Raw genomic sequence first — 24831 nt, 5'->3', positions numbered from 1 at the left:
GTCACCGCACAGCAGCTTCAACTTCGCTGAGGCTTCAGAACTTCACAGACTTTGCCATGAGCTCGCACCAGCTTCCATCATCTCCACTGATGCCTTGGAACTTCACAGACTTCGCCATGGTGGGGTATGGATGATCAGCAAAGGGTGGGGGGGGGGAGTTGCAGCAGGAGAGGAATGTCTGGGTATGAGTGGGAGGGGAAGGTATATCGGGGGGGTTGAAGTTGGACGTGGGGCGGTGTCATTTGAGGGTGAGGTTGGAAGAAGTGTGGGGTGAAGGTGTCGGGGAGTGAGTTTGGGGGGGGGTGAAGTTGTCAAGGGGCTGAGGTTGGGGAGGGTGAAGATGTCAGGGGGTGAGTTTGGTAGGGGGGAGCAAAGGTGTCGAGGGGGTTGAGGTTGGGAAGGGAAAGGAGGATGTCCAGGGGAGTAGGGAGTATGGAGGGAGTACGGTGGGGGTCAGGGAGGGAGTACGAGGTGGGGGGGAGGTTTAACGGGGAGAATGGTGCAAGTGAGGAGAAAGGTATAAGGGAGGGAGTTCAAAGGGGGGAAGGTGAACGGGGGAAGGAGGAAGGTCAGAGGGATGTCGAGGTGCCCTGTTTACCCCTTGCATTGCTACTGCAGGAACTCACCCATGACTATCGCGATGGAGTGCAGGCCTGCATGCATCTCCATGTTCTGCTGGATCAAGGTCTTCATGGCGTCCACCATCCTTCTCATGGAGACCTCCATATCTGCACATGTGGGCACCACTTTATCAGAGAGCAGGCGGATACACTCCTCCAACCTGCCTGTCACTCTGTTGCGGGCTTCCAGCAGCTCTGCATGATGTTCCCTTGCCTTCAGCTGACTTTCCATGATGAGTTGGAAGGCAAAATCCAGAGGCTTGTCATCTGACTCATTTCTCACAGATGCCTCTTCCCCAGCAGTCCTCTGAGTGCCAGGGAGCTCGGCTGAACCTGCCTCCTCCTGCTGCGAACACATATCCATGCGGTGGCCACCAGATTGTGAACCTGAGCCTGCTCCAGATCTAGGTCCCACCAAGGTATGTATTTCTACACTGGTGGAGGGTGTGGGTAAGCGCTGTGACAGGTCTTCCAGGCTGTTTATTTCCAGCTCTTCAATGGTCGAGGAGTCTTCTTGGCTGAAGGTGTGGACCTGGGTGTAGCTGAAGGACTGGCTGGCGGAGGGTGTCAGCCACTTGGCCGAGCTCCCTGTGAACCAAAGTAGAGATGATTCGTGCATGGCAGCAGGGTCAAAATCAGGAGAGAGAACACTCACAGTTGCGTTGCGAGAGGGATGATGTGGGGCAGGATCCTCATGTGGGTGTTTGCTGCCGACCTCATCGTCACTGTGGGCACAGCCCATGTCCTCAGCATTCAGCGCAATAGCACGTTCCTCAAAGTGAGGGGCTTAATATTGGGCACTCCACCCCCGGTCTGGGATGTCTCCCTGCTATTGTGAGCCAGCTTCTCCTGCATGAAAATGGATGCAGAGTGTGAGCAGGACATATGGCATTGCATGGAATGTTTGTGTGGTGAGTGAAGCCATGGACAGGATGAGGATATGGGCTCCAGAGGATATGAGCCTGAATGAGATGAGAGGGTGTGTGTGAGAGTTAGTGGTGTTGTCCCTTGAGGTGTGAGATCCATGTTGATGTGTGATGGGTTTGTGAGGGTGTGTTGTGAGTGATGAGATGACTTACCCTGGATGAATGGATGAAAGCATTCATCCTCTCCATGCACTGCAATGGCTGACCTCCTCTGTGCTCTGTTGAGGCTGACTACCAATGCCACACTTCCTAGGTCATATTGGTGACTCTAGTGGAATTCCTGCGGCCAGAAACAGGTAGGGGACATCTCGGCGGCTTTCCATTGCATCCAGCAGGTGCCCCAGAAAGAGGGCTACCGTCACCTTTTGCTTTCAGGGCCATCTGTCACCTGGAGCAGTCCTGGTCTGTAGACATGAAGTAGGCGGAGCTCTGGTGTGGTTTAAATACGGCACCCAGAGCAAGGAAGCGCTGAGATCATGGCATGGCGGAAAATTAAAGCCCACCTGCCAGCAATCCGGTGTGTTTGCCATGAATGCATTATTAATGAGGCAGGACGCGCCAGGAATGGGATGATACAGTGTGAAAATCTGCCATTGCATTTGACGGGCAAAACGTCGTTTCTCATGCCCGCTGCCACACTTAGTGCAATTCTGGGATGATTCCATTCAACAAATTTGGGTGTTAAAACATCTTGATTGTTGTTAGAGGTATCCTTATAAAATTATTTCAATTATTTCATTCACTAAAACATGGCAGTTTGACTTAATTTGAATTACCAGTATTATGTTTTCTTTTTACATTTCAAAATGGCAACCAACTACACCAATACTGGCGGTTCATATTTTATAATCGGCATATAAGTCACCCCTGTTTTTGGAAAGATTTTTCAAGGTTTCAAAGGTCGAGATATATGCTGTGATCTAAAAGGTCATTAGAGTGGAAGATAGCAAAGGTAACTCCATTTTTGAAAAGGGGAGGGAGACATAAAATGGGAAACTGCAGGCCAGTTAGCTTAATATCTGTCATAGGGAAAATGTTAGAAGTTATTATTAAAGAAGTTATAGCAGGGCACTTGGATAAGTTCAAGGTCATCAGACAGTCAACACAGTTTTGTGAAAGGGAAATCATGTTTAATCAACTTATTGGAGCTCTTTGAGGAAGTAACATGTGCTGTAGATAAAGGGGAGCGGGTGGATGTACTGTACTTAAATTTCCAGAAGGCATTTGATAAAGTGGCATATCAGAGATTATTGCAGAAGATAAAAGCACATGGTATGGGGGTAACATATTGGCATGGATTGGTTAGCTCGCAGGAAGCAGACAGTAGGCATAAATGGGTCTTTTACAGATTGGCAAGAGTGGTGTGCCACAGGGATGAATGCTGGGACTCAACTGTTCACAACTTATATAAGTTACTTGGATGAAAGGGTGGATGGGATGGTTGCCAATTTTGCTGATGGCACAAAGATAGGTAGGAAAGTAATTTGTGAAGAGGATATAAGGAGGCTTCAAAAAGTATAGCTAGGTTAAGTGAGTGGGCAAATGAAGTATAATATGGGAAATTGTCTATTTTGGCAGGAAGAATAAAAGAGATGCATGTTATATAAATGGTGAGAGATTGCAGAGCTCTAAGGTGCAGAGGAATCTGGGTGTCTTAGTGCATGAATCACAAAAGATTAGTTTGCAAATACAGCAAGTAATTAGGAAAGCTAATAGAATGTTAACATTTATTATGAGGGAAATTGAATACAAAAGTAGGGAGGTTATGCTCCAGTTATACAGAGCACTAGTGAGACACATCTGGAGTACTGTGTCCGGTATTGGTCACCTTATTTATGGAAGGATGTAAATGCATTGGAAGTAGCTCAGAGAAGGTTCACCAGACTAATACCTGTAATGGGCGGGCTGCTTTATGAGGAGAGGTTGGACAGACTAGGCTTGAATCCGCTGGAATTTAGAAGAGTAAGAGGTGACTTGATTGAAACATATATGATCCTGAGAGGACAGGGTGGATGTGGATAGAATGTTTCCTCTTGTGGGAGAACCTAGAACTAGGTGCACTGTTTAAAAAATAAAGGGTCACTCGTTTAAAACGAAGATGAGGCGAATTTTTTTTTCAGAGGGTCATGAATCTTCAGAACTCTCTTCCCAAAAAGGTGGTGGAAGCAGAATCATTGAATATTTTTAAGGCAGGTGTGGATAGATTCTTGGTAAGCAAGAGGGTGATAGGTTAACAGGGGTAGGTGGGATGCAAATTTAAGGTTACTATCAGATCAACCATGATCTTATTAAATGGCTGAGCAAGCTCAAGGGGCCAAGTGGCCTACTCCTGCTCCTTGTTTCTATGTTCACATGGTTTCCAACTGAAAACCTGCTGCAAGTTAAGATCCAGGTCTTAGTATCAAATCTAGAAAAATAATATATACATAAAATATAGCTCAGCCATATATACCAGGTGTGGTCAGTGAGTAAAATTCCAAAATTTATTGAAATAAACTTCATAAATTCCCAAATACTGTAGATACAGCTAGAATTCTATTTTTTTTAATTCACAATTGCTCATGTCATCTTTCTAATTACAGCCATAGGCAAGAATTAACAACACGATCAGAATAAAAGTGGTGTCACATAGAATTACTGTCTACATAAAATGACCTGATTATGTTTCCAATTTGAACAAAAGCCCAGGCACAAATGGAATCATTATCCTGTTATTTGGCCTCTGCCTTTCTAGTGTTTGCTAAATATTTCTTACCAAGTTCAATAATAATGCTATATGTTCAGGATCAAATGACTTTTCTTTCTGCCTAGCAGGGAGAAGTACAATTGTATTTCCCATTGGTAGTCAAGGGGGGCACCTACTCTCGAAATTGTACTGAACAACGACTTGTAATCTGTATTGCATGGAGATGATAAATAACAAAAACAAATTGCCAGGACATTTCTGCCCTTTGGAATTTGCAGGACACAACAGTAGCTATTTTCATGCAATGGGTGTCTAACTCTTTCAGTACATTAAACTTGAGACTACAGGAGCAGTTCTCTGTCAGAGTAATAATTTCTGCATAGACAAACCTGAAAGGGTAACATCCTTTTCATTTAGAAATTTAGTACATGGGCCAAAACGTTGGTAGCTCTGGGTTATCCTCAATATCATTTTGATGCAAACCTGATTGGTCAAGTGTTGCATTTAAAGACTGAAAAATTTGTCTCCATAGCATTGCTGGAGCCAACGTTATGGAAGCAGGATTTGCCGAAAGCGCTGGGTACGCCGCTTCTGCTTCTTTCAGACATAGCCCGGCTGATAAGAATGCTAGCATGGGCAAGCTGCATGTGAGCTGGGAGCTTTGACAGTGGCAGATTGTGACGTCAAACAGACTGTCAGGCAGATTTGATGTACATTCTGTGAACTTGGATTGTGCAGCTTCATTTAAAGCCATGTCCTAAATGCTCTGAGCTACATGAGGGAATCCCGCTTATATTATTTAAAGGGCCAGCCATCTAACTCACAGGTGAGGTGCTTTTGGCTTCATCTTGCTTGTGCAAAGTTTGTGGAAGTACCGTGCTGTGCTATTGTTGGAGTTTTGGTGACTTGTTGAATTTTGATGGGATTGCCTCATCCTGACAGGGAGGTGAGAGGAACTTTCTGCCTTGTGCACCAAAAGCCTGCTGGAGTTATGGGGCAAAAGTGGCAGTCCCTTTTGGGCTGGCACACTACAGGGGCATGGAGCACAAGCTGCAGAGAGGTGAATTTATGCACAGAGGTAGAAGGGAGAGGTGCCTCAGCAAAATGCCTGACCCACCAAGGGTCTTCAGGGAGCATTTGTCCTTCCTCCACCTCAGGAACAGTGTGTAAGGCACCTGTAATTTATCAAGGACGTGGGACCAAGTTCCCCCATCCAGGAACTAAGTGCCATGGTGGGGGCAGGGCCAGGGAGTGTTTTCTGCCAAGGAGGCCGATGGGAAATCCCATGGAATCTTGTGTCCCTGGCATCAGTAATTATGCAGTCGGGGATTTCCTGACATCTAGTGCAGTGGGGCAGGATGGATGGCGTGCGCCACGCAGTCATATTGGGCGCCATATCTAAAAGATGCCCGGATATCCTCCCTGTCAATACAACCTACTGAGATGTCTAGAAGGGGAGGGGTGAAGGTCCAACACCCAAGTTCAGTGAGCATTCTCCTCAACCATATCGAGATCAGGAGGGATGTATTGTACCTGGCTGATGGGAGGAGGAGGCCGAGCAGGGAAACTAACCCTTCATGGGCGCATGTGGCCGATACGGTCAGAGCCCAGGCTGTGCAGCGCAGGGCAGCCATGCAATGCTGGAAAAGGATGAATGACCTCATTCACTCTGCCAGGGTAAGCTGATTTTCAGCTGCTCGCACTAACCCCAATGAGACCAATGAATATCAGGGTACATGAGCCTCAGTAGCTACGGCAGAGCAGTACATCCACACTGCAATGGAGTGACCACTGTGCCTCCTTCATCCTTCCACATAGAGGGACCAATGCTGTATGGAAGGTGGGGTGGGGGGAATGGGCTTTGGCGCTGAGGACATCAGCAACCTCAGCAAATTAGATGCCCCTCTAAGCTTTATCCTTGCGTGTGGATAGACTCAGCGCTCTAGAGGGAGTTGGCTCACAACCCTTCTGGACAACTTGCAGAGCAGTAATGCCATGCCACACAATCCAGTGGGCTATCCTGAACAGTGTAAGTATGAGGAATGAACATGAAATTGCTATGTACAAATGGATGCAACATACAATTCCTCTCAAACCCATCTTTTCTTGTCTTTGAGCAGGAGAAATTGAGGCACAACCGGCAAGAGTGGGAGAAGATGGGAGGAGAGTGCCCACATCTGTGGGCTGTCATGGTGTTCGAAGAGATGGCAGCCAAGCTGGCAGGCATGGAGTGGAATCAGGCAATTTGCAATGGGGAGCTTGGACTTGGGACTCCACCCTGTAAGGATCTATCCATGGTATTGACCTGAAGGCCAAGTATGCCTCCATATTGGAGGTAGCTACTGCTGTCACTCATTCTCTCCTCTCTCACTTACAGGTGCCACCAGGAAGAGGCCAAGGCCCGAGGATTAGGACTCCCTGTCAGGACTCAGCAGAAGCCCTAGCCCAGAGAGGAGCCTGGAGAGAGGATTCACCTGTAGAGGTGTCACAGCAGACACCTGCACCCTCCACCAGCCCAGAGACACATACCTTGGTAGATATGAGCTCTAGCGTAGGAAGGGTCTCAGGTCTCATGGTCACCACAGGGACACATGTCCGCAGCAAGAATGGGCAGGGTCAGCCGAGCTCACCAGCACTTTGAGGATTGCAGGGGAAGATGCATCTGTGAGGTCTGAGTCCGATGATGGGCCTCTGGAATCGGCCTTCCAACTAACGTTGGAGAGTCAGCAAGAGGTGGCGGAACATCAGGCAGAGGTGCTGGAGGTCATCAACATTGTGGCACATGAGTCGGAGGAGTCCGTCCACCCACTGGCTGTTGGTGCTGACCTGCACGTGCATCAAGATCTCCATGGGGAGGTTGGTGGACTCCACAGAGATCCTAGTCCAGCAGATCTCACCGGAGATATGCGCAGACTTGCACTCCACCGTGGTAGCCATGGGGGAGCTTTTGCAGTTAGCACACAAGGGGTATGGGACACCATGGCCTCCCACCAGATTCCCCTTCCCCTCAATAAGTCAGGCTGGGGCCTTTAGGCACCTGGAGGGAGGAGGAGCAACAGCTGAACACCTCTGGGTCATCCACTCAGGAATCTCAGAGGTTGTCCGGACCTTCCAAATCCCCTCTGCATGTGACCCCCTTCAGGGGGTGACTTACAGGAGGACAGCCAAAACAAGCCAGGATCCTCCAGGCCTCAGCTCTCCAGAGGATGGCTGCCAAAGTTATTCAAGGCCAACTGGTCAGCTGGCTGCCATCCAGGCTGCGGATGTCAGGGGAGCACCTGGAAGAATTAGTTGGCCATGGAAAATAAAGACATTTTGATCACAACTGGTTGCTTAGGTGAACAAATGAAAGTCACAATTAGAAGTAATGTAAATGTAATCACTTTCACTGCAATAATGTCTATTGTCTTGTTTCAGCATGATCCTAAGGGCTTAGTGAATGCCCCTTCCCCATCACCACTCCACTTCCTGCGGACACCTGATCCTCCGTGTGACTCTGCAGGGAGTCAAGGGTAAGGCCTTTGTGAGCCATGTGCAAGCACTCTCCCATGCAAGCTGAGCCTTCATCCATCAAGTCTCATGTGTCGTAGGTCCCTAGCATTGTCAATATTGCCTGCTGGGGGCACCCTTTCAATTGTCCAGCTGAGATGGCCTTTATCTGCACCCAACTGCTGACCCAACTCCCATGCAGCATCTCGGGACCTCCCAACATCATCCCGCACTCACGCGATGTTTCGGCCGGTGGGCGCGCACAAAAGTCAGGAGTGCACTCGCCACCATAAAAATTCTGCCCCATGTTTCTAAACTCCCAAACAACCTGACTCCTATCAAACTCTTGCCCAGCTTCACTAAATCACACAGACTTTCAACTCAGCCTTTTTTACAGAATGATGCAATATTCCCTCAAAATATTATTAAAAAATGTCCATTCTCACACTTAGAGCTTTTCGTTTTGTACTGATCAGGACAGATTTGCAAGAATTCCAAACCTCAAAGGGAACAACAATTGAGAAGAAGGTGCTGATTGCTTGGTAAGTGGAATCTGATTGGTAGAGGCGTTGCCATAGAGAATGAACCAGGGAACAGTGAACTGCCCAACATTTGTTTCAATCAAGCCAGGCAGGTCGACTCTGATTGGTCAATGCATTGCCTGGTGCAGAGAAGGACAAAGAGGAGGAGGAGAAAGAGGAAAACGAGGAATAGGAGGAGAAAGAGGAGGAAGCAAGGATGACATATCTTGGACCATTTCACTCCAGACTGGCTGTCTGGTAATCTGCTCAGATTTCGGTTTCACTTGGACAACTTTGCTTTACCCTGAATTACTTCATTGGAAATCAGGGAAGCCGTGCCAAAAATGTGTTTGAATGAATTTTTAATGCTCAATAAAAAGCAATCAGCTGGAAGGGCCAAATGGCCTACTCCTGCTCCTAAATCCTATGTATAGAAATTGTACTTTACTTTCTGAAATTTGAAATGATTTGAAGAAAACGAATTCATCAGAAAATTAAAGAGGTTGATGAACAATGTTAAATGGTGCAACTTACTGAGCATACTAAAGAATCCTGGGAAATTGTCTCACATTCAGAGGTCTGGGTAAATGTATAATTTGAAGCTGAGGCTTCTGGGAGATACTGAAACTGTTAAGAGACTCAATTCAATCTTCTTATTGTGAAATATTTTTTGGTTCCATTTTATTTTTAGTGTCTAAACCCTTATTTGAGACATGGGAAATATTTGTTACTGAAGTGACAGGATTGTGCAGAAGTGAGTTTTAGTCTTTAAAAAGAGCGAGGACTATAAAACATCATAAAGCACTTCACAGGATGGTCAGCAACCAACTTGACACCAAGGCACATGAGAAGTTTTTAGTTCAGATAATGTAGATTTTAAGAAGCACCTTAAAGTAGGGAAGCATGGTAGAGTAATGGAAAGGTTTGCCGGGGTTGGGGTGAGGGGTGGGGGGGTGAATTTCAGAGCTTAGGGCTTTGGCAGCTGAAGACATGACAGCCAATGGTGCAGAGATTAAGATCTGAGAAACTTAAAACACCAAAATTAGGGGAGTGCAGATAACTCAGGAGATTGTAGGTCTGGAAGCGATTACAAAGATAAGAGAAGGAAATGGAGGTACGTTCATATAGTCCAGAAATCGCTGAACAAAGGTACTCATTAGATGCACTAAATTATGTCCCAAAAATGTTAACAGCAGGAGGAAATATCAGATTTATACACAGAAAATTAAGTGGAGATTTCTAAATTAGCTGAGATTGAACACTAATCTGATTGCATGTGGCTTTAAGGAAGATTAAAATTTGAAATTTTTGCCTGGAACACACTTGTGTCACTTCTGTGCTCACAATGCATGCAAAAAGTCAAACCAACCTGACTACAGTGCATACCCTCAATGGGAATATTTACATCACCAATGTGATGAGTAATTTGCTGTAAAAGAAACGTGCATTTATAATACACTTTTCATAACCATCTGATGTCTTAAAGTGCTTACAGCCAATGAAATACTTTTGAAGTTTATTCACTGTTGTAAAAAGTGTAAGAAAGGAGGCAGCCAACATGCACAGAACAAACTCCCATAAATGGAAGTGTAATAATGACCAAATAATCTATTTTTGTATTGTTGATTGAGGGATAAATGTTGGCCAGGTTTAACGCCCCTGCTCTTCTTCAAAATAGTGCCCTGGCATCCTTTACATAAACTGAGCAGGCCAGCTCCTCCAACAGTGCAGCACTCCTTCAGTACAGCACTGGTGTGTCAGCTTTGACTTTTACACTCAAGCCCTGGGGTTGGATTTGAACTCAGCATCTTGTGATTCAGAGGTGAGATCAACTGAACCACATCAGTGCTAGTGCTTTACAGGCAAGATGCCCAAATTTTGCAGTCAAGTTTGGTCATGGCCAAGTTACCGAGATTTGAAGGCAACTTTTCAGTGCAGCCTTTCAACAAGACATGTCTGCTTTTGTGCTTTGCTTGTGTAGTTCCCTCCAGGCAACTCTCTGCAGCCCATCTTTTGGCCACAGCAGTGCTATTCCTGGAGGGAACAACACAAAAATGAACAAACACAAATCATATGAGGAAAACAGGAAACACTCTAAACTTCAAAGGGAATAGTCTTACGTTGGAAAAGATGGAGAATAATAATATTTATGTACCCAGGTATAAAGAAGATAAATCATGAAGGAAGATTTAGCCCTATAGAGAGAAAGGTGAGAAGGATTTCATATAGATGGACATTTTATCGGTAGTATCTTATTTTCATGGCGTGTATTCAATGAAAAGACAAACAGCATTTGAGTTGGTAAAACTTTGAAGGATAATACCTGTTGAAACCTCATCACTGCTGAAAACCAAATGGTAATTAGCAGCATTCAAATAATCATTTGAAGTATCTCCTTCAATGAAGCTTAGGACGGAGGCTGTGCCGGATTTAATCATTATAGAAAAGAAATGCATTGCTATCGGTGGTGATTAATTACTAAAATTTGTTAGCTGTAAGCTGCAATAGTGGCTGATCAGTTAAGATATGTTTACCACTGACAGCTTTTGAAAAGAAAAGATCAGGTGATAGTGTTCCTGTCTAAATGCATAAAATCACATACACTAACACACATGACAAAAAATATAATAAATCACATCACATACTCCATTGCAAAGGAATAAGTAAGGAATATTTTTGGCAGTCTGTGAATTTGTTTTCTTTTGTACACAAAAATTTTCATTTTGGCAATTTCCACACCAATCATTCAAAGAATATCAAGAAATCAATCCACACACACCAACATACCACTCAAGCCATTGAGCTCCAGTTAATTTTAAGTTAGTCCTGCTATTGCTATAACAAAACTGAAAAGACATACCCCAAAAGTGATAGCAACAAGAACTAAATACAGCAGGAGGAAAACAAGAACATGATCATTGTGCCTTAATGAGTAAAGGATACAAACTAGGAACTGTCCCCGTGTTTGCTGGTACACACCGCTCTGTCTGACACCAGACTGACCCGGATCATGCGCTCTCTTACATCACTGTGTGGGCAGTACTGTACTCAGTCCCACATTAACCCTATATCTGCCAGACCCTTATGCTACACCTCCCTGCAAGTCCCTATCCAATGCATTTTAAGTGATTATAGTTTATCTTATGTCTTACATTGTTATTACTATCATACATTTACAATATCATTACTACATTATCACTAGTCCATCTCCCCTCAAGTCCTTGAATTATAACCCTTCCATATTTCATTCGCATTACTGTTGCAGGAGTGGTGGGCTCTGTCACTGCTGTTTCTTCCTATAGGTTTGAAGGTTTCTCTCGCATCTGAGTATGTGCCTCGCTATCTTTACCCTGCACAGTGGGATTTGGCAGTCTAGGGATGAGGAGGAGATGACTCCCATTTCTCCTGACTGTGCCCTCTGTGGTGCCAACCAGGCAGGAGCAAGGTTGGTCCTCATCCTTTCTAATGATAATACCTTCTCTCTCGAGGTCTTTAATTCAAACCTTGTCACCTTTCTGTAATTGTGGCAAGTGTCTGGTATGGTACCTTCTGTTGTAGATGGAAGCTTGCTTCTGTCTGTAGGACTGCTTGCTTGCTTGGATTCCCTGGTAATTCTTGGTTACCAACGCTGGTATGAGTTTTGTCGGCAGGATTAGAGTTTGTGTGCAGAGCTTCCTGCCCGTCAGAAGTTCTAATGGGGGCAGGCTGCATTATGAAGGGGTGGCCCTGTAGGTTAGCGGCGCTGTGGGAAAGTCCTCATTCTTTTTTCGGAGGGCTTTTACTATACGGACCCTTCTTTCAGCGTCCCAATTTGACTGGGGCCAACTTGGGGAGCTGGTGCTGTGGTGGAAGCTGGATGTGGTGGCGAAGTATGCAAAATACTCATTTGAAGATTAGACACAATCTCATCTGGGATGCCATGACTCGCAGGCATCTCTTTTAGTGCCTTAATTACTGCCTCTGTGGTAGCTATATATAGTTGCTTCACCCCAACCCATCTGAAGAAGTGAGTAATAGTCCACGATTATAAGAAACGATTTGCTGTTGAAGACAATCAGGTCAATACCCAGCATCTCCCATGTCCTGGTTGAGAATGGTATGGGGATGAGGGACTGCCTTTGGTCCTACCTGTGCAACACACACACCTGGCAATTTGCAATGGCATCTTCTATCTCCTTGGAAATGCCTGGTCACCAGACAGTGGACTGGGCCTATGCTCTACACTTGGTGATGTCCAGGTGGCCCTGGTGTTTTTTTTGAAGGATCTCTGGCTGCAGGGAGACTGGAATGACCAGTTGCTCATCATAAACCAGGAGGTCATCTATCATCGTAAACTGTTTTTGTTGTTTGAACCAGGTTTTCACGGTCCCTCCATTTGGTCTCTGCTGAGGCTATCCTAGTTAGCAGTATCTGTGATGATGGAACACTCCTCATTGTGCATTTGCTCCTGGCAGATCTGTTGGAGTTTACTTGTGGTCTCTGACAGGTGCCTCCTTGTCAATTGGGAGAACACCTCCAGTTGTTGATGAGATTGGTATCCTGTTTTGTTGGGAGGCCCACTGTTGTCCTGGAATGCAAGTCTGCTGTTGTCTGGTTTTTAAATTGGACGTATACCGTCTCATAAGTGAACCTCATGAGGCACAGGCGAAACCTCAGGATTCTGGGAGGCATCTTTGCTAGCTCCTTCTTGTCCAATAAGGAGACTAGTGGCTTGTGTTCCATTTCAATTGTATCCTTGAGGCTGATGATATAGTCTGAAAACTTCTGGCATGCCCACATGACTGTGAGGGGTTCCTTCTCTATGACGGTGTACCTCGTCTCCATGTCCAGCAGCCCTCTGGATGTGTAGTGTTGGTGACTTCCATCCAGTTGGTCCTAGAACAGAACCACTCCCAGGCCAGTGGACAAAGCGTCCACTGCTATGGTAGTAAGCAGTGCTGGGTCATAGTGGGCCAGAATGTCCATGGAATGTCCATTGCCTTGATGTGAGTGAATACTTGCTCTTGAAGTGAGTCCCAGTACCATGTTTGGTCTTTCTTAAATAGATGCCTCAAAGGTTCTGTGATTTGTTCCAAATTTGGTAAAAGTTTTGCCAGCATGTTCACCATCCCCAAGAATTGCTAGAGGTCTGGAATTGAGGATGGCGCTGGGAACTCATTGATGGCCTTGGTTTTTGTGGGTCTGCCATGCCTTTATTGCTGATGATGTAGGCTAGGAATCGAATTGATGTTTTGGAAACCTCACATCTGTCATCCAGCATCAGCCCTGCTTCCTGCAGGCATTCTTAAGACTGCTGTGAGTCTCTTGTCATGTTCATCCACCTTTGCACTGTGAACCAATGCATCGTCCATGTGGCAACTGAACTCCTGAAGATCCTGAAAAATGGCCAACGTCATACTTTGGAATACCTCTGGCATCGAAGTGATTGCAAATGGCAGGCGGTTAAAACAGAAGCTGCCAAAGGGGGGAATAAATATTATCAGCAGCCTGGAGTCTTCATTAAGATGGAGTTGCCAAAAGCCGCTGTTTGCATCCAACATTGAAACTATCATGCTCTTCGAGTGTTTAGTCAGGCTTTCGTCCACTGAGGACATGGGATGTACTTCTCTGGCTACAGCTTTATTGAGGCACGCTATGACATGGCAGATGATGTGTGCCAGGCACACCAAATCCACAAGAGAAACTTGGTCATGCTGTCACAACAAATAAATAATTTGTATTTATTACGAGATGTGTGCACTGAATTCAGAAGTAATGAGTCCATTAAGACATTTAGAGATTTTAAAAATTAAATTAAAATATTTATTAATAAAAGAGAAGATTTCAAGCACATACATAAGACTACAATTACTTAATACTCCATTAAATCCTAAAATTCCTAATTAACCTGACTCCCAATTGCACACCCCCTTTAAAGCAAAGTCTCTCTTTAATCTGTAAATTCCATTGTTCCATATGTCTTTGAAAATGTATTTTTCCCATATTACAAAAAATTTCATGTTGTCAATATTGTCAGTAACCTTTGGCAAAAAATAAATACACTGCTTAGCCTTGCTTATCTGGCTAGTTGTAAATACCCTAACATCCTTTTGAAATCCAAACTACTCCTTCACTTATCTAAAATGCAAATCCCCTTCACACCTGACATGTCAAGATTGCATCCATGTTTTCTTGTTAGCATTTCAAGGACACTTCTTTACATAGGACAGGATATTCCCTTCAGCGAGCGGGGCATGGGGCCCACTTGCCGACATGTAAAATGACGCACGGTGACGTTGGGTGGAACTCCCAACGTCAACCCGCTCATTTAAATTTTCAGGTAGGCGGGGGCTCAGCAAAATCAGCTGTGTGCCTGCAAACTTGTCAATGGCCAATTGAGGCCATTGACAGTCATTGAAGTAATTAATGGACCTGCCCATTCAACCTTAATGTTGGCGGGCAGGCCAGGAGCCCCGGCGGGCATTAGAAAAAGCATGAAATCTCATCCACGGGCAGGATGATGTTTCATGTAGATTTTAAAAAATTTAAAGTTTTTTACAATGTTAAGCACATGTCCCAGCTCATGTGACAGTGTCAAACAAGGGGACATGTCAAGGATTTTTTTTTTCTATTTTTAATAATTTGTACAGTAGAGACAATCTCCCTGAGGCAGCACTTGGCCTGAGGGAGATGAGTGCAGCGCTTCCATGCGGACATCACGCTGGGTGGGCCTTAACTGGCCCGCCCATGTAAAATGGCGGCGCGCCCCCAATCGGAGTCGCCGATTGGAGGCGCGCCTCCGTGCACCCGTACTTCAACTCCACCCCCCACCAACGCGGGAAAATCCTGCCCATAACTTCTTTTGATAATTTCAAGCTTACATTCTACCAGACTCCAATGTAATTAAATCATACAGACAGAAACATCTACACTCACACCCATAACCCACTTTACAATAAACCAGAATAATGTTTTGAAAATTATTATACTTTTGTAACAGTCAGGTCAATGCAGATACGAATGGACCCATTCGGTTTTGGGACTGGGATTATTCCTGGACACCATGCAGTTGGTTGTGTGACTGGGGAGATGACTCCCATGCTTGTCATCTCACCCAGCTGCTACTGCACCTGCTTCATGAGTGCGCAGGAGATCTTACATGATGTGAATAGGCACACGGGTTTGGTATCCTCTCTCAGGTTGACCCTGTATGCATTTTCCAGTCACCCCAGTCCTGTGAAGAGTTTTAGGAACTCACTTTTGTCCTTGCTGGCTGGCCTCGTCAACCTTCTGTCACAGCTTAAGTTCAGCATAGGCTTTGCAGCTTAGTAACAAACAGCCCTGTTTGTCGGTCACATATGTTTTATTCTTGTATCTCCGTGTCACCTGCAGGGTGTGTTTCACGGGAAGCTTTTAGCCTCTTGCCCCAGCTGGGGTGTTGTGGATGGCGTCTGCCATTGGGTCACCAGCCATGGTTCTTTGCCCGACAGGACTGTTACGCTACCTCCTGTGTCTAATTTAAAATCTGTTAAATGGCCATTGACTGAAATAGGGGGCAAAAGGCTGCTCTGAGGCTGAGGCAACTTTGTTGGTGTTGGGGGCAGGTGGTGGTGCAAAGGCTACCTTGCGGTTGAAGGTAGCACACAAGCATGTGCAGGATGGAGTGGGGGTGGGTGAGGGAAGCGGTCACACATTAGGGAGACCTTGTATAAAGTGACCATTTCTCTGCAGCTGAGACAGTTCAGGCGCAGTCACATACGATTGGAGTCGGGCTTCTAGCTTATCTGCCCACTCAAGCAATGCAGAGGCATCAAAGTATCACCAAGTGCTCCAGAGCTTTACACCCCTCAGGCACAGACTGCAAAGTAATGAGCGTTTTAGTGGACTGGAGAGCAGTTGGGCGACATCACACGTTGTATAACCTCCATGCTAAAGCTGGCTGTGAAGCAGTCACTGGTGGAAGCGCTCACAGCCTCACAGACAATGTCATCATCCCAGTTTGGCCCAGCCTCCCTTGGTTCAAGCTAACAGTGCAGCCTTGCAGTGCAGCTTAGGAGAATGCCTGCGCCTGAGCTGAGAACACAGCATACAATGGTCAAAGGTCCCACCAATTGGTCAGGTGGAGTGGGGCGGAAGTGGGTGGGGTTACAGGCAGCGATGCAGTGCACTAATCTCTGGCCGTCCAGGTGGAGGCCAGCACTCTCTGAGATGGGTTAAGGGAACCTCACACATAATCAGGAAAGGTTCTTAGTACGCCCATGCTAACCCTCGCGTCTCTCTCTTTCATCCTTCAGGAGGCGTACATCAGGAGCATGGAGCAGCTGTATGCCTCATGGTGTACAGGGAGTGAAGATGACGGAGGAAGGAATGGCTGAGGTGACAGGCTATGCAAAGGGAAGAGCAGCAAGGTCAGAAAGAAGGGGCGGCTGGGGCTCTCGCACACACCACTGAAGAGCCACAGTGAGTTGTCGCTGGTTGGCGTCTAGCTAGACCCAGGGTCTATAGACACCGCCTTTCATCCCTGCAAATGACTGACAACCAGTGTCGCCAAAGACTGCGCATGTATCAGGAACAGGTTGGTCACATCTGCCAGCTTCTGCAGGATTTGGCACCGCAGGGACATGGAGGGCATCCACTGCCAGTGGCCGTGAAAGTGACAGCAGTGCTCAATTTCTATGCCAGTGGCTCCTTTCAGGGCTCCACATGTGACCTCTGTGGGATATCACAAACCTCTACCCACAAGTGCATCCATGAGGTCAGGGATGCCATTTTCGCAAGGCACACAACTTTGTGCATTTTACCCTGGACCAGGACAGCCCGGATGCAAGAGTGACGGATTTGCCCAGATCTCAGGTTTCCCACAGGTGCAGGGTGTGTTCGACTGCACTCATGTGACACTCAGATCTCCATGGGCAACAAGCGGTTAATTATGTCAGCCATCAATAGATTGCATTTGCTGAATGTGCAGCTGCTGTGCATCCACCACAAATGCATCCTGCAGGTGTGCGCCCAGTTTCCAAGGAGTGCACACAACGCCTACATCCTCAGTTGGTCATAGATCCTTGACATCTTCCAAGAAGATCCACAAAAGCTGCAGGGATGGCTTCTTGGGGACAAGGGCTACCCGCAGTGGACGTGGCTGGTGACACCCGTGCAGTAGCCTCAGACAGTAGCAGAGCAAATGTATACTGAGGCTCATGGTGCAGCTCACAAATTGGTGGAGCAGACCATCGGGATGCTGAAAATGTGGTTCTGGTGTCTGGACCGGTTTGGTGGTGCCCTGCAATATAGTCCACAGAGGGTGTCACGCATCGTCATCTCCTGCTGCACCCTTTACAAACTGGTGCTACAACGGGGATAGGAGCTGGCTGAGAAGGAAATGGAAGAGCTGAAGGTCTCCTCTGATGAGGATGATGCCGTCGAGGATGAGGGTGAGGAGGTCCTCAAGGACAATGATAAAGGGGATGAGGCCCTTGCACTGGCCAGATGAGGCACATGCATTCGGGAAGCCCTCATAGCTGCAAGATTAGTGGAGGATGATGACGACATGCAGTGAGCTGACCCCATAGATCCTCACATTGCATCTATAAACGTTTGACTCCAGTCTGACTTATGACAGCGCGAATACCCTCTGTGAGAATGCTCCTGTCATGGAGATGCAGTGGAGACTGGAATTGTCACACGATTGTAGGAAGATGATGACAACATTCAGTGAGGACACTCCATAGATCTTCACATAGACTCTGAGAATGTCTGACGCCTGTCTGGCCAATGGCAGCTTGCTTGCACTCTGTGATCAGGGTCATATCATAGAGATGCAGCCATGAAACTTTAGAAGCATCTGATCCTTTGTCCACCTTCAGCACCTGACCCCTTCAGGAACACAGTGTCACTGGTCACAGATGCTGAAGAGATAGTGGCCAGCCCCACCCCAGCACATAGAGAGGATGGTGGAACTCTGCGGTGCCTGCCCACTACATTCTGGCAGCAATGACAAACACCGTCAAGGTGCAGGCATCAGTGATGTTTCCAGGGGGTATGAGGCGAGGCCATTACTTTGGTCTGAAGGCTGCTCAGGCACAGGGAAGAGGCCCTGAATTGAGACACCTGCCTTAATCTTGTGCAGAAAGGTTTCATATCTGAATGACAAGAACACTGCTCATCAGAACAAGGAGCCAAAGGCAGGGAGACATTCTTGGGAGCTTACTAACAGTTGTGAACATTATGTACAAGTGATTAACACCCATGCCCAGTCTGTGCAACTAAATCTTCTTAACATTCCTAATCCTGCAGCTATGTCTTGGTGCTCCCCGGACATCCACAGCGGAGGTGGAGGCAGCCTGCTGACTGCTACACCCTGTCTGTGATGACCTGGCCGGGTGGGTGTCTTCTGGAGAGCCAAGACCTTAAGGGCCGCAGCCTGCTTTTGGGATCCTGCTGTGTGGCAATGGCACCCTTCTCGGCCTGTGGAGCCGGAACTGCTGAGGTCACAGGAAGAGACAATTTGGATGGGCTGGACACACCCGGAATCAACTGGATGGATGGCCCTGTGGGTACACCTGCTGATCCTGCTCGCTATGGGTGCCCAAGGGCCCCTGAACAAAGAACAAAGAACAAAGAAAAGTACAACACAGGAACAGGCCCTTTGGCCCTCCAAGCCTGCACTGATCATATTGCCCGTCAACTAAAACGTTTTGCACTTCCGGGATCCGTATCCCTCTATTCCCATCCTATTCATGTATTTGTCAAGCTGCCTCTTAAATACCACTATCGTATCTGCTTCCACCACCTCCTCTGGCAGCGAATTCCAGACACTCACTACCCTCTGCGTAAAAAACTTGCCCCGCACATCTCCTCTATAGTTTTCTCCTCTCACCTTAAATCTATGTCCCCTAGTAATTGACTCTTCCACCCTGGGAAAAGCTTCTGACTATCTACTCTGTCCATGCCACTTATAATTTTGTAAACTTCTATCAAGTCGCCCCTCAATCTCCATCGCTCTAGTGAGAACAATCCGAGTTTCTGCAACCTCTCCTCATAGCTAATAACCTCCAGACCAGCCAGCATCCTGGTAAACCTCCTCTGCACCCTCTCCAATGCCTCCATATCCTTCTGGTAATGTGGCGACCAGAATTGCAAGCAATATGCCAAGTGTGGCCTAACCAAGGTTCTATAAAGCTGCAGCATGACTTCCCAGCTTTTATACTCAATACCCCTGCCAATGAAGGCAAGCATGCCATATGCCTTCCTGACTACCTTATCCACCTGCGTTGCCATTTTCAGTGACCTGTAGACCTGTACACCCAGGTCCCTCTGCCCTTCAATGCACTTAAGGGTTCTGCCATTTACTGTATAATTCCTGCCTGTATTAGACCTTCCAAAGTGCATTACCTCACATTTGTCCAGATTAAACTCCATCTGCCATTTCTCCGCCCAAGTCTCCAACCGATCTATATCCCATTGTATCCTTTGACAATCCTCTTCACTATCTGCAACTCCTCCAACCTTAGTGTTGTTTGCAAACTTACTAATTAGTCCAGTTACATTTTCCTCCAAATCTCTTATGTGTACTACAAACAGCAAAGGTCCCAGCACTGATCCCTGTGGAACTCCACTAGTCACAGCTCTCCATTCAGAAAAGCACCCTTCCACTGCTACCCTCTGTCTTCTATGACCAAGCCAATTCTGTATCCATCTTGCCAGCTCACCTCTGATCCCATGCGACTTTACCTTCTGTACCAGTCTGCCATGAGGGACCTTGTCAAAAGCCTTACTGAAATCCATGTATATAACATCCACTGCCCTTCCATCGTCAATCATCTCGATCAAGTTACTGAGACACGACCTTCCCTTCACAAAACCATGCTGCCTCTCACTAATACACCCATTTGCTTCCAAATGGTAGTAAATCCTGTCACGAAGAATCTTCTCCAATTATTTCCCTACCACTGACGTAAGGCTCACTGGCCTGTAATGTCCTGGATTATCCCTGCTACCCTTCTTAAACAATGGAACAACATTGGCCATTCTCCAGTCCTCTGGGACCTCACCCGTAGCCAGTGAGGATACAAAGATTTCTGTCAAGGCCCCAGCAATCTCCTCCCTTGCCTCCCTCAGTACTCTAGGGTAGATCCCATCTAGCCCTGGGGACTTATCCACCTTAATATTCTTCAAGACGCCTAACACCTCCTCTTTTTTGATCTCAACATGATCCAGGCTGTCTATACACTCTTCCCTAGACAAATTAACCACTAAGTCCTTCTCTTTGGTGAATACTGATGAGAAGTATTCATTTAGTATCTCTCCAATTTCTTCTGGCTCCACACACAGATTCCCACATCTATCCCTGAGTGGGCCTACCCTTTCCCTGGCTACCCTCTTGCTTTTTATATATGTATAAAAGGCCTTAGGATTTTCCTTAATCCTGGTTGCCAGTGACTTTTCATGACCCCTTTTAGCCCTCCTAACTCTTTGCTTAAGTTTCTTTCTACTTTCTTTATATTATTCATGGGCTTCTTCTGTTCCCAGCCTTCTAGTCCTTACCAATGCTTCCCTTTTCTTTTAGACTAGTTTCACAATATCCTTCGTTATCCCAGTTTCCTGAAACTTGCCATGCTTATCCTTCATCCTAGCAGGAACATGCCGGTCCTGAATTCTTATCAACTGACGTTTGAAAGCCCCCCCACATGTCAGTTGTTGATTTGCCCTTAAACATCAGCCTCCAGTCTAGATTCCTCAGTTCCTGCCTAATATTGTTATAATTAGCCTTCCCCCAATTAAGCACCTTAACCTGAAGACTCCTATTATCCTTATCCACCAGTACCTTGAAACTTACTGAATTATGGTCAATTTTCCCGAAATGCACCCCTACTGAAACTTCGACCACCTGGCCGGGTTCATTCCCTAATACCAGGTCCAGTATTGCCCCTTCCCTAGTTGGACTATCTACGTATTGTCTCAGGAAGCCCTCCTGGATGCACATTACAAATTCTGCACCATCCAAACCACTAGCACTAAGTGATTCCCAGTCAATATAGGGAAAGATAAAATCACCCACCACAACAAACCTATTGCTTTTACATCTTTCCAAAATCTGCCTAAATAACTGTTCCACAATCTCCCGCTGGTAATTGGGCAGCCTATAGTAAACCCCCAACATTGTGACTACACCCTTCCTATTCTGGAGCTCTACCCATATTGCTGTATGAGCCCACCGAGGTGTCCTCCTGTCGTACAGCTGTAATATTCCCTTTAACCAGCAGTGCAACTCCCCCATCTCTTCTACATCCCTCTCTATCCTGCCTGAAACATCTAAATCCTGGAACGTTTATCTGCCAATCCTGTCCATCCTTCAACCAAGTCTCTGTAATAGCAATAACATCATAGTCCCAAGTACTAATCCAAGCTCTAAGCTCATCTGCCTTGCCTGTTATACTTCTCGCATTGAAACAAATGCATTTCAGACCCCCAGTCCCACTGTGTTCAGTAATTTCTCCCTGCCTGCTCTTCCTTTTTGTCCTACTGGCCATATTCACTAGTTCCCAGTCATTTATTTCACCCACTGACCTATTGCTCTGGTTCCCACCCCCCTGCCATACTAGTTTAAACCCTCCTGAGTAACACTAGCAAACCTCACAGCCAGGATATTGGTGTCCCTCCAGTTTAGATGCAACCCATCCTTCTTGTACAGGTCCCACCTGCCCCGGAAGAGATCCCACTGATCCAGATATCGGAAACCTTCCCTCCTACACCATCTGTTGAGCCACGTGTTCAGCTGCACTATCTTCCTATTTCTAGCCCCACTGGCATGTGGCACAGGGAGTAATCCTGAGATTACAACCCTAGAGGTCCTGTTTTTTAACTTTCTGCCTAACTCCCCGAACTCCCGCTGCAGGACCTCGTCACTCTTCCTGCCTATGTCATTAGTACCAATGTGTACCACGACCTCTGGCTGTTCTCCCTCCCCCTTCAGAATGTCCCGTACCTGATCAGAGACATCCTGGATCCTGGCACCAGGGAGGCAACATACCATCCTGGTGTCTCTTTCACAACCACAGAAGTGCCTATCTGAGCTCCTGACTATAGAGTCCCCTATGACAATTGCTCTTCTGTGCTTTGACCCCACCCCTGCTGAACAACAGAGACAGCCATGGTGCCACTGCTCTGTCTATTGCTGTTGTTTTCCCCTGAAAGACCATCCCCCCCAACAGTATCCAAAATGGTATACCTGTTAGAGAGGGGGACAACCACAGGGGATTTCTGCACTGACTGCCTGCCCCTTCTAGCGGTCACCCATCTATCTGTCTGTACCTTGGGTGTGACCACGACTCCAAAACTCCTGTCAATGACACTTTCCACCACCTGAATGCTCCTAAGTGCGTCTAGCTGCTGCTCCAACCGATCCATGCGGTCTGTGAGGAGCTGCAATTGGGTACACTTCCTGCAGATGTAGTTGTCCGGGACACTTGAAGCATCACAGATTTCCCACATCCCACAGGTGAAGCACTTCACCCCAGCAACTGCCATTTCTGGAACTATTTAATAAATTAATTTAAATCTAATAACTGCTTATTGACTCCTTTTTAACTATATGTTCCCTAGGGCTAGATTTCTACTATAAATGCTAAATTCTAAGAACAGTAATCCCCTGATTCTGGTCTAGATACCCTCTACTTATTATTTAAGTGATTAATTTATTTGGTTTAATTAGTTTAACAATGTTTTAGTTTCAAATTCAGTGTAGATTCTCTACCAGCCAATCAGGTCACAGATTTACTGTGACGCCACTTTTAATTTTTTTTAAGACCCGAGGTCCACGAGTCCCTGAGGTAAGGTTTTTATACTCACCTCTCTGGAACTCTGCCCTCCGACTCTGCTCCCTGGAACTCTCCTCGCGCTCTTTTATCCTGTGTCTCCACTCTCCTCGCGCTCTTTTATCCTGTGTCTCCGCTCTCCTCGCGCTCTTTTATCCTGTGTCTCCACTCTCCTCATGCTCTTTTATCCTGTGTCTCCGCTCTCCTCACACTCTTTTATCCTGCGTCTCCGCTCTCCTCGAGCTCTTTTATCCTGTGCCTCCGCCGCTCTCCTTGTGCTCTTTTGTCCTGTGTCTCCGCTCTCCTCATGCTCTTTTATCCTGTGTCTCCGCAGCTCTCCTCGTGCTCTTTTATTCTGTGTCTCCGCCACTCTCCTCATGCTCTTTTATCCTGTGTCTCCACCGCTCTCCTCGTGCTCTTTTATTCTGTGTCTCTGCCACTCTCCTCATGCTCTTTTATCCTGTGTCTCCGCCGCTCTCCTCGTGCTCTTTTATTCTGTGTCTCTGCCACTCTCCTCGTGCTCTTTTATCCTGTGTCTCCGCCGCTCTCTTCGTGCTCTTTTATCCTGTGTCTCCATTCTCCTCACTCCCTTTTATCCCTGGTTGACTCCTTGAGGAGAAGGGGAAGCTGGAGTGAGATCGAGCTGCTCCGTACCCCTCTTGCGTACACACTGTTGAAGGCCAAATATGGCATTAGCGATGGAGTTGAGCCCGTGAAGCAGTGCAGGAGCGACGTCCTGAACCAATGTCTCCACAGCGGCTGCTATCCTACCAGTATTGAGCTCAGTGCATTGGAAAGCCAGCGCTATCATCTCAGTCTGAAGGTGGATGAACTCCTCCATCATGCCTTACAATCTAAGGACATCCCATCGAATGCTGGACACCTGAGAAGCCCCTTTTGCCACCTGCTGTGGATCAGACAATGTGAAGTGCTCACCAGATTGTGATTCCTGAGGCTATTCTAAAGCTAGGTCCCACCAAGGTGTGTGTCTCTGTTCTGCTGGAGGGTGTGGGTGAGCACTGTGACAGGACTTCAGGAAGGGTGCCTCCAGATTCCTTTTCAAAGGTTTCTTTGGGGCTTCATTGGAGGCCCTGGGTCATGGATTCCCTCAGCTGTTTCCCAGATGTGCCTGCAAAAGCAAGGGGAGATAATTAGTGCATGGCAGTGGCTTATGAAGCGGGACGCATCACTCACAGCATGGTTGTCTGATGGATGTTGCACTGCTGGATCAGCGCCGACCTCACCAACACCACAGGACCGGTCCCGGTCATCGCTGGCCAGCTGGATGGCTCTGTCTTCGAAGTCCATGAGGACCTGGAATTCAGGCATTCCTCCACCAGTTTGTAACCTCTCCCTGTTTCACAGTAATTTCACAGTATCTTCATGGCCCATCGAGTCTGCACTGACTCTCTGAAAGAGCATTTCTCTTAGTCCCACTCCCCTGCCTTATCCCCATAACCTTGCACATTCTCTTTTTTCAGCCATCAATCCAACTTCCTTTTGAATATCTCTATTGAACCTGCCTCCACCACCCTTTCAGGAAATTTGTTCCAGACTCCAATCACCCTCAGGGTGAAATAAATTTTTCCTCACATCACATTTACTCCTCTTGCCAATTATTTTGAGTCTGTGCCCTCTAGTTCTTGATGTTCTCTTGAGTGGGAAAAGTTTCTCTGTTATTTACCCTGTCCATACCCCACAGGATCTTGAATACCTCTATCAAGCCTCATCTCAGCCTTCTTTTCTCCAAGGAAAATGGTCCCAACCACTCCAATCTATCCACATAGCTACATCTTT

This window comes from Carcharodon carcharias, chromosome 9, assembly GCF_017639515.1.
Source record: "Carcharodon carcharias isolate sCarCar2 chromosome 9, sCarCar2.pri, whole genome shotgun sequence".
Taxonomy (NCBI): domain Eukaryota; kingdom Metazoa; phylum Chordata; class Chondrichthyes; order Lamniformes; family Lamnidae; genus Carcharodon; species Carcharodon carcharias.
The sequence above is the reverse complement of the archived record's forward strand: the minus strand, read 5'-3'. Positions refer to the sequence as shown.